This window comes from Mastomys coucha, unplaced genomic scaffold, assembly GCF_008632895.1.
Source record: "Mastomys coucha isolate ucsf_1 unplaced genomic scaffold, UCSF_Mcou_1 pScaffold3, whole genome shotgun sequence".
NCBI lineage: Eukaryota > Metazoa > Chordata > Mammalia > Rodentia > Muridae > Mastomys > Mastomys coucha.
In genome coordinates this window covers 25654869-25665057 of record NW_022196909.1, presented here as the reverse complement: position 1 = coordinate 25665057, position 10189 = coordinate 25654869, and positions in this window count along the sequence as shown.

Here is a 10189-nt window from a genome sequence, read left to right as displayed (position 1 = left end):
GCTTGCTTCCCCTGGCTTGCTCAGCCTGCTCCTTTATAGAACCCAAGACTTCTAGCCTAGGGATGGCACCACCCACAAGGGCCCCTACCCCCTTGATCACTAACTGAGAAAATGCCCCACAGCTGGATCTCATGGAGGCATTTCCCAACTGAAGCTCCCTTCTCTGTGATAACTCCAGCCTGTGTCAAGTTGACACACAAAACCAGCCAGTACAGCTACTATGGAGGTAAAGTTCTTTGGTGATGTGAGGGTCATTGAAGTACAGCCTTATTACAATGAAATCCAATGTCTAAAAATTGTTCTCTTTTTGGGTTTGTACCACAGCAAGAGGCAAGATTTTAAGCTCTACTAAAAACAAAATAAACAAAATAAACAAACAAAAAGACTTTATCTATTTATCTTCATTAAAAAAACTAATAGTGATATATTATTTTAAAGTATCATACAGTTAATATGTTTGGAGTTATTTAAAATTTATGTTGATAAAAATGTATGTATTTTCAGTATTGCTGTAGACAAGCATCTACATAGGACTGTTCAATTGACTGTTGTTTTATATCAAACAACTTTTATAATATTCATTTTTACTATTACAATATTTTATAAATTTTAAAAAATATGATAAAATAAGAAAGGTATGGCAGGTATTGAAGGGGGTCTCAGGGAGGAGCTGGGGTACAAAAGGGAATGAAGAATGTGATGTAATTCTATTTACTTAAAATATGTTTTTAAATGTTAAAAAATTCAGATAAATTGAAATTATGTATCTGTTCTCATCATAATGCAATAAAACTTAAAGCAAAAAAAAAAAAAAACCCAAACAAACAAAAATACCTTTGATTGTTGTTTCCCAATCTAGCTGGTCATTTTTGTGTTTCCTTGTAACTTACTGGGTTTTTGTTTTGTTTTGTGCTCCCTTGAAATATTTATTACCTTGCCATTCATGCTCTATGTTTTATTTTTCTTATATATAAGATCCTCAGACAGCCTAGAGATGCTTTTTGTCATTCCTTATTTCTTATATTTCTAGTAAAGGGCGTCAAGGAAGACAAACTGGAGCTATGCGAGAGATTTCAAACAGAACTGAGTAGAATCCATTTGCTACCACTGCTGCCTACACGCTAACATTCTGCAAGAGCCTGGCAACCTTCCCTCTTTCCCGTCCCTGGCTTTGACTTCAGCATGTGTTCATATGCAGTGTGCATGTGTGTGCTTCTGTTAGCCTTTCCTGGCATTAGGGAACCAGTGATGGCTTCTTACAGCTTTCTTATACCATTTTCTTTCTTCTGCTGTTCCTCCCTATTCTCCTGAATTTCCAGTTTTGTAGTCGGTAATTTTGCACTGATACTTTTCTCTTATTTGTCGTAAGTTCTCAGATCTTAATTTTTAAATAGCAGATAAACAGATATTATTGTTCTCTATAGATAAACCCGAATGGCTCTCTGTCCCTTGGTGATGCAGAGTCAGGCCACGTTAGATCGGATTAAAAGTAGATAAAGACAAGCGTATTAGGAGGCAGCCCCAGGTGGGTTTGCTGATCTCACGGGAGGGGATCGATGGAGTTGCATATCTGGGCTAAAGCAAGACGTTCTGTAGGGCTTACATGAGGAGTGACAACATGTCTGCTACGCTGCTGGGATTATGTCCATACATGGTCAAAACCTGAGTCTCTGTGCAGGCAGAGCGGGGGAGTTTCCTCAAAGGGGCACAGCTGGGCAGTCAGGTTCCCATCTTGTACAGGGGTGGGCAGAGGTCCCAGCCTAACAAAGCCAAATCCGTTTTATATGTGGAGTTATACCCGAATTCTCTCCTAATGACAATAAGGGACAGACTCTTCTTTTGCAATGTGCAAACACTTTTGGAACTTCAGTAGAACTACCATGAAGCTCCAGATCTGCTTCCTCTACCCATATTTGTTATCTGGATTGAGTTCAACCCTGTGCTAGGAGTAGAACGGGGTGTGGGCCCAGATGTTCACGTACTATTCATATCCCTCAGAGACAACTGAGGCTGCCTCAGAAGTTCCCAGTTTGTCGCATGGTCAGACTAGGGACTATAAGCCTTCACTTGGCATCTGAAATGTCCATGAAAGGTCTAAAAACAGAGAAAACTACACACATCCCTTCATTGGATAGATGACCACCTCCATTTCTCCATGACATATGGGCAGCATTTCAGGGAAATTCATTTTCTGAGTCAGTTATGAGGATCCTCTATTCTGCAAATTCCCATGTAGCTCTCGCTTAGAATATGTTATTTTAGAATTATTTATTTTATGTATATGAGTACACTGTCACTTTCTTCAGACACACCAGAAAAGGACATCGGATCCCATTACAGATGGTTGTGAGCCACCATGTGGTTGCTGGGAATTGAACTCAGAACCTCTGGAACAACAGTCAGAGCTCTGAACCACTGAGCCATCTCTCCAGCCCTAAGTTATCATTCATAATTTTATAAAATCTCAAAGTTGTTTTAGATCTGTATGTAAAAATATGGACCTGTATCTAAAAAGAGAGTGAGGGAGCCCATTAGTGGTAAAAAGAGGATCTTTCTCTTTCTCAAACCATTGCCATTTCCCAATAACTTGCAGAATTAGATACACAGAAATGCATGTGGGAAATATCTATATACATTATTGCAGGAAGGTAGCCTGAAAGGACTGCATTTCAAACAGCGAGTAGGTTAACTTCCTACCTGGAAACTGGGGTCAAATTAGAGGGTAGATGATACAAACGGTACCTAAAGCATCATTTCTGAGGGATACTAACAGGACAGCACTCCCGTGAGAACCAGAAAAATGTATTTTCCTTTGACAATTATAAGCCCAAGAGAATAAGAAGATACCCCCCCCCCCCCGTTTCAGGTGAATACACAGGGAGTGTAGTAAGTGGTGGGATGGATTTCGTTGCCTCCCCCACCCTCAATCCTCTCTCATGGAGTACAACATGTTAAAGTATGGGCTTTTCTGTGCCTGACCTTTCTTTGAAAGATAAAGAGACCTTTATATTTATTAATAAGCTTCAGGCACTAAGCTGGGCAGATTCTGAGCTAGTCCAACCTGACTATAGTCAGGTTATGACTATGCCCCATTCCCCAACCATGTGGCCCATTTCCTGCCATCTTGCTCAGCATCTCTTTCATTGTCCAGATGGCATCTCCCTGGGTCCCACCTGAGACACCCCCCCCCTGGGTTTAGAAGTCCCACCTTTTCCTCTCCTGTGTAGCTCTCGGGTGTTCAGCCCTTTAACCAATCAGAAGATGGTGGGGGACAATGTTTTACAAAACACTGAGTCAGGAGATGCTTCCCAATACTAAAGTCCTGCTGCAGCTACATCTCTGGGTGCAGAAATCAGCCTGTGAATGCACAATGCACAAAAATGTCCCTCAACCACACGTGGGTGGGAGGAACACTTTGACAGGCAACTTGAGATGGTGCTGAGCGGGAAAACCACTAGCCTGCCTCTTAGGGACGAAGTTCAAAGCCATGCTATAAAAAAGATGCTGCTGCCGGGCGGTGGTGGCGCACGCCTTTAATCCCAGCACTTGGGAGGCAGAGGCAGGCGGATTTCTGAGTTCGAGGCCAGCCTGGTCTACAGAGTGAGTTCCAGGACAGCCAGGGCTACACAGAGAAACCCTGTCTTGAAAAACCAAACCAAAAAACAAAACAAAACAAAACAAAACAAAAACCAACCAAACAAACAAAAGGTGCTGCTGAAGGCTCTCTCAGAGGTCCTTTCTATGTTCCCATCCCCTTAGTAGCACTGTGGTGTTTATTCTGGAGATAACACCTCCATTTCTAAGACAGTTCAAATACTTCATTGCTCACAGGCAAGGTGGACTTTAGGACCAACTGAAGAATGAGAACCTTGGTTCTGTCTTAGTGGTGGGTGACTTAGGAGTTTTAAGGTGAAGAGGTCAACTCAGAAACTTTGGAAAATTCCACCAGACCCCTCCCGCCCCACCAAAAGTCATAGAGCATGCACATAGGCACTCCTCCCCTCCAGAAGGGAGAGGCTAATTACATTCCTCAGAACACAGTAGGGACAGACGGGAGCCCCCACAGATAAGGAAAGTCCTTGCTGCCTCATTCCCTAAGGACCAGTCAGTCTAAAAGTCACACTGTTCTGCCAATCACATTGTGCCTACTGGCTGTTGCTTTATTCTACCCCTGAAAGCTGTATAAAAACTGGCCGACCGGGCTGCCCAAGGGTTCTTTCTTGTTTGTCTTGCTGTTTGTCCAAGTCTGAATCTGTAAGTCTGTTTGAACTTTTGGTTTGCTTGCAAGCGTTGGGGAACTCAGAGAGCCTACCTACTATGTCTGGTGTGGTCAAGTGCGGCTGGCAGATGTACTTTAACGTCATGATTGAGGGGAATCTGGGGGATGCTCCAGAGACTCCGGAGGGAGCTGGGAGGGCTCTGCTCCTTCTGGAAACAGCAAGACAGTATTGGCAGGAACCTTGCTGTACTGGCAGGAGCATCTGGTTTGTCTCTGAGCTGGGCAAGCAACTCTGTTCTGCATCCTTGGAAGGGATGAACTGTCTGTAACTCTGCCCATGGAAGCATCGAAATGTGTGTGGATTGTCTTTCTCTGTGTTTGTTGATGTTGATTATCTCGTTCTATGTTCTTGGACTTGGACTGACATCTTTGGACACTGGACAGACTGAATCTACCTCATTAAACATCCTAGTTAACCACTGGAGGGAAGTTAGGAAAAGAGGAGAAGAACAAGTTAGTTACTCTCTGTTCCTTCGAATGGCCCACTTTTGGAGTAGGGTGGCCACCTGTAGGGACCTTCGACTTACAGGTGATCAAAGCGGTAGAGGAGACAGTCTTTAGGCCAGGATCCCTTGGGCACCCAGACCCAGTGCCTTATACAGTTACCTGGAAGAATTTAGTGGAGGATCCCCCTCCCCCATGGATAAAAGCTTTTCTTTCCCCAAGACCCACCTCACAGGTTCTGGCCATCAGAGAAAAGGAAACACAGGAGGAGGGATCCAGACCTGAGAAATCCATCCTCCAAGACCCTTCAACAGAAGACCTGTTGCTCCAAGACCCTCCTCCTCCATATCCCCCTAACTTTGCCCCCATGGTCCCACCAGCACCGGCTCCAGGATCCTCAGCTCATATGGGACCAGAGACATTGTACCACTTTTACTGGAGGAAGGAGCAGGAGGAGACCCCCAACTTCCTGGTCCTGCCATGGGGACCAAAGTCTGAGAGCTACCTCCCTGATACCACAGTGGCTCTCTCATGGAGGCCATATGGCCCTCTAGAAAAGGGCAATCAGGCTATGCAATACTGGCCCTTCTCTTTGGCTGACTTGTACAACTGGATGAAGGCCCAACACTTCCCCCTCCCTTTCCAAGGAGCTGATTAATCTCTGAGACTGTTTGATTTACTCATCAGCCCACCTAGGATGAGATCCAACAACTCATGGGAGTGCTCTTCACAACTGAAGAGTGAGAAAGGATAATACAGGAAGCGAGAAAGAATTCCCCCTCAGAGCCAGGCAGTGGTGGTGCGTGCCTTTATCCCAGCACTTGGGAGGCAGTGGCAGGCCGATTTCTGAGTTTGAGGTCAGCCTGGTCTACAGAGTGAGTTCCAGGACAGCCAGGGCTACACAGAGAAACCCTGTCTCAAAAAACAAAAACACAAGCAAACAACAACAACAACAATAAAAAGAATTCCCCCTCAGACACGTGGGCACCATCAATTGAGCAGGCTGTTGTGGACAGCTGGTTTTCCCTGACTAGACCTGACTGGGACTTTAATATGGCATAAGATAAGGGGCACCTGGAGGTCTACCTCCATTGGCAGGTCTCAAGGGGGCCACACGACAACTCACAAATTTGACCAAGGTACGTGAGGTTAAGCAGGGACCAGATGAGTCAACCACAGGCTTTCTAGAGTGGCTCATAAAGGCATTCCGCCAATATACACCCTATGACCCCAGCAGCAAGGAGCACAAAGCTACTGTGACTATGGCTTTTATAGACCAGGCTAGCAGAGATATCAGGAAAAAGCTTCAGAGGCTAGAGGGACTACAGGATAAATCATTGAGGGATTTAGTGAAGGTTGCTGAGAAAGTCTACCATAACAGGGAGACAGAGGAGGAGAAGGAGCAGAGAAAGAAAGAAAGGTGACAGACAGGGAAGGAATCTACAGAGAGTCCTGGCTACAGCAGTTAGGGAAAGCAGAGAAAAGAGACAGAAAACCCTTTGAAAAGGACCAGCGTACATACTGCAGGGAGAGAGGCCACTGGGCCCAAGAGTGTCCTAACAAATGGAAGCTGGGAGTGGGAAATCCCAGGCCTTGGGAAAAACGTCCCCAGATCCAGAAGGTGTTAGCCCTGGGTGAAGAAAGCAATTGGGGGTGGGAGATGGGGTTTTGAAGCACTCCCAAAACCCAGGATAACTCTAAAGAATCTACTTCTTAGTTTCTGGTAGACACTGAAGTGCAACAACATTCAGTGCTTCTCCAAACAGATGGCCTCATGTCAAAAAAGCATGGGTACAAGGTGCCACTTGGACCAAACAATATTCATGGACTACCCAAAGATCAGTTGATCCGGGTGTGGGCCGGGTATCCCAGTCTTTCATGGTTATCCCAGATTATCCCTACCCCCTCCTTGCCTGGGACCTGCTCACCAAAATGGGAGCCCAGATCCACTTCTCTCCCATAGGGGCCCCAAGTTAAAGACCCCCAGGGAGAGCCATTCCAAGTCCTGACTCTCAGGTTGGAAGATGAGTACAAGTTGTTTGAGACCTTGGACGGGGCACCCCAGGACCTAGACTGGTGGCTTGAGGCCTTTCCCCATGCCTGGGCTGAGATGGCAGAGATGGAAAGGGTTACCAACTGTTGCGTCCTCCTCGTCCAGCAAGAAGGACGCAACTACACGAGCTCTTCCTTTTGCAGTTTATTCCAGGAAACTTTTAACAACGCTTCTCCCTCCTGCCTGCTTCTCCTCCTGCTCTAATCTTATGCTTTCTGCCTCCTGCCTCTCTGGAGCTTACTTAAGCTCCGCCTCCTGGCCCACCCTCGGCTGTTGAGTACTCCCAAGCTTAGCCAATCCCAATGGGCCATGTAGCAAAAGCAGATAGATCACCAGATGTAGAAGCAACCAATAGCAGTAGCTTAGCCAAATAAGGGCTTTGTTTACGAGTCCTCTCGCTCGGGGCTCGGCTCTCCACAACCAAACAGCCTCCTATCCATGTGGAACTCAAGAGTTCAATCCTTTCCAGTGTCTGTAAGCCAATATCCAATGTTGAGGGAGGCCCAGGATGGAATCAAGCCCCACATTACCAGGCTCCTAGAACAAGGCATCCTGCGGAAGTTCCAATCAGCTTGGGATACTTCCCTCCTGTCTGTAAAGAGACCTGGGACCCAAGACTAAGGACTGTCTAGAGGAGACCAAACACCTCTTGGAGGAGCTGGGAGGATTGGGATATAGGACGCCCAAATCTGCCACAGAAAAAGTAAGTTATTTGGGCTACCTGCTGAAAAACGGCCAGCACTGGCTCTCCAGCACTTGAAAGGAGGCCATCCTGCACATCCCTCCTCTGCAGAACCCCAAGCAGATATGGGGATTCCTGGGCACAGCTGGGTTCTGCTGGCTATGGATCCCAGGGTTTGATGAATTGGCTGCCCCGCCCCCCTCCCCTACCCCACCCCCTGACTAAAAACTGACAGCCCTTCCATTGGGAGGAAGAAGAGCAACAGCCTTTTGACATGATTAAGCAGGCTCTGCTCAAGGTCCCTGCTCTAGGACTGCCTGATGCCAGTAGACCTTCCCACCTTTATGTGGCCGAGAACAGGGAGGTAGCCAAGGGGGAGCTCATTCAGCAACTGGGCCCCTGGGAGTGACCAGTTGCCTATCTGTCAAAGTAATTAGACCCTGTTGCTGCTGGGTGGCCTGCTTGCCTACAGATAATGGTGGTGGTGGAGGTTCTAGTTAAAGATGCTGATAAATTGACTCTGGGGCAGAACCTGACTGTCACAGCTCCCATGCCCTGGAAAGCATTGTTTGCCAGCCCCTGGACTGATGGCTGACCAATGCCTGCATGACTCATTATCAGACTCTGTTGCTAAATTCAAATTGGGTGACCAGTGGCCCTCAACCCGGCCACTCTTGTTACCTGACCCCGACCTTGACCTGCCAGCTCATAATTGCTAGCAGATTCTAGCCAAGAACCAGGGATGGCGAGAAGACCTGTCAGACCAGCCACTACCTGATACCTGGTTCTCTGATGGCAGCAGCTACCTGGTGGAGAGACAACACGAAACAGGGGCCGCCATGTGGACGGGTGCCAGCTGGTCTGGGTGGATCCCCGTCCTCTGGGAACATCAGCCTAAAAGGCAGAGCTGATAGCTCTGACCAAAGCCTTGGACCTGGGGGCAGGCAAAGAGACCAACATCTACACAGATAGCAGGTATGCCTTTGCCACAATCCATGTCCATGAAAGAGAGGACTGCTCACATCAGAGGGAAAATAAAAGACAAGCAGGAAATCTTGGATCTCTTGGATACCCTGATGAAGCTGGCAACTGTATTATTCATTGCCCAGACCATCAGAAGGGAAGAGATTCAGTGGCCTGAGGCAATAACCAGGCAGATCAAGTGGCTCGAGAAGTGGCTATGCAGGAGCCTATCCCGGTTATGGGCCTGTAAGAGACACCTGCTGGGAAATGGGACTGGACTAAGGGATGGCCTCACTTAGAATATACTGAAGAAGAGAGGACTCAGACTGCTATCCACCCTACCAACTATTACCTAGAGAAGGAAGGACAATGGTACACACAAGAAGAAAATACTATATTCCCCAGAAAGCAAGCAAAAGACTTACTAGGCCAAATGCACAGACGGACTCATTTAGGAGATAAAAAGCTTGTCCAAGCAGTTAAGGGATCTAAAGTATATATAATGGACCTCAGGTTCTGGGCCAAAGAGATAGTAGAACAGTGTAAGGTGTGCCAGCAGGTGAATGCTTAGGTGGTCAAGCGTAAACAGCGCAAAAGACCTAGGGAAGAACGGCCTAGAGTATATTGGTAGGTCAATTTTACAGAAGTTAAGCCAGGAAAATATGGTTACAAATACCTTCTAGTGTTTGTAGATACTTTCTCTGGATGGGTTGAGGCTTTCCCCACCAAGCAGGAAACAGCTACCATGGTAGCTAAGGAGATATGTACTGGCTGGTTTTGTGTGCCAACTTGACACAGGCTGGAGTCATCACAGAGAAGGGAGCTTCAGTTGGGGAAGTGCCTCCATGAGGTCCAGCTGTGGGGCATTTTCTCAATTAGTGATCAAGGGGGTAGGGCCCTTGTGGGTGGTGCCATCACTGGGCTGGAAGTGTTGGGTTCTATGAGAGCAGGCTGAGCAAACCAGGGGAAGCAAGTCAGTAAGGAACATCCCTCCATGGCCTCTGCATCACTCCTGCTTCCTGACCTGCTTGAGTTCCTTTGGTGATCAACAGCAGTATGGAAGTAAGCTAAATAAACCCTTTCCTCCCCAGCTTGCTTCTTGGTCATGATGATTGTGCAGGAATAGAGACCCTGACTAAGACAAGATATTAGAGGAAATTTTCCCAAGGTTCAAAGTGCTCAAGGTAATTGGATTGGATAATGGTGCTTTTGTCTCCGAGGTAAGTCAGGGATTGGCAGAGTCACTGGGGACTAATTGGAAGCTCCATTGTGTACTCCATCCCCAGAGCTCAGGGTAGGTAGAGAGAACAAATAGAACCTTAAAAGAGACCTTGACTAGATTGACCTTGGAGACTGGCTCGGACTGGGTGGTGCTCCTCCCCTTGGCCCTGTTCTGAGCCTGGAGTATCCCCTACCATTTTAACCTGACTCCTTTTGAGATCCTGTTTGGTACCCCTACTCTCTTGGTGTTCACTGGGCCCTCCCTGGAGGTATCCCAACTCACTGATAGGAACCTCTTCTAAGGCTCCAAGCCCTTCAGTCAATACAACATGAGATTCAGACCAAACTGACTGCCGTAAATGCTCCTGTAAATTCAGAGACCCCCTTACTGCTTCCAGATTGGTGACTGGATCTATGTAAGGAGGCATTGGGCACAATGACTGGGAGACCCCCTCCCACCCCCTGGATCCCCCCTCCCCCCCATGGAAGGGATCATTCCTGGCGCTGCTAGCCATTCCCACAGCCCTCAAAGTAGATGGTATTGCAG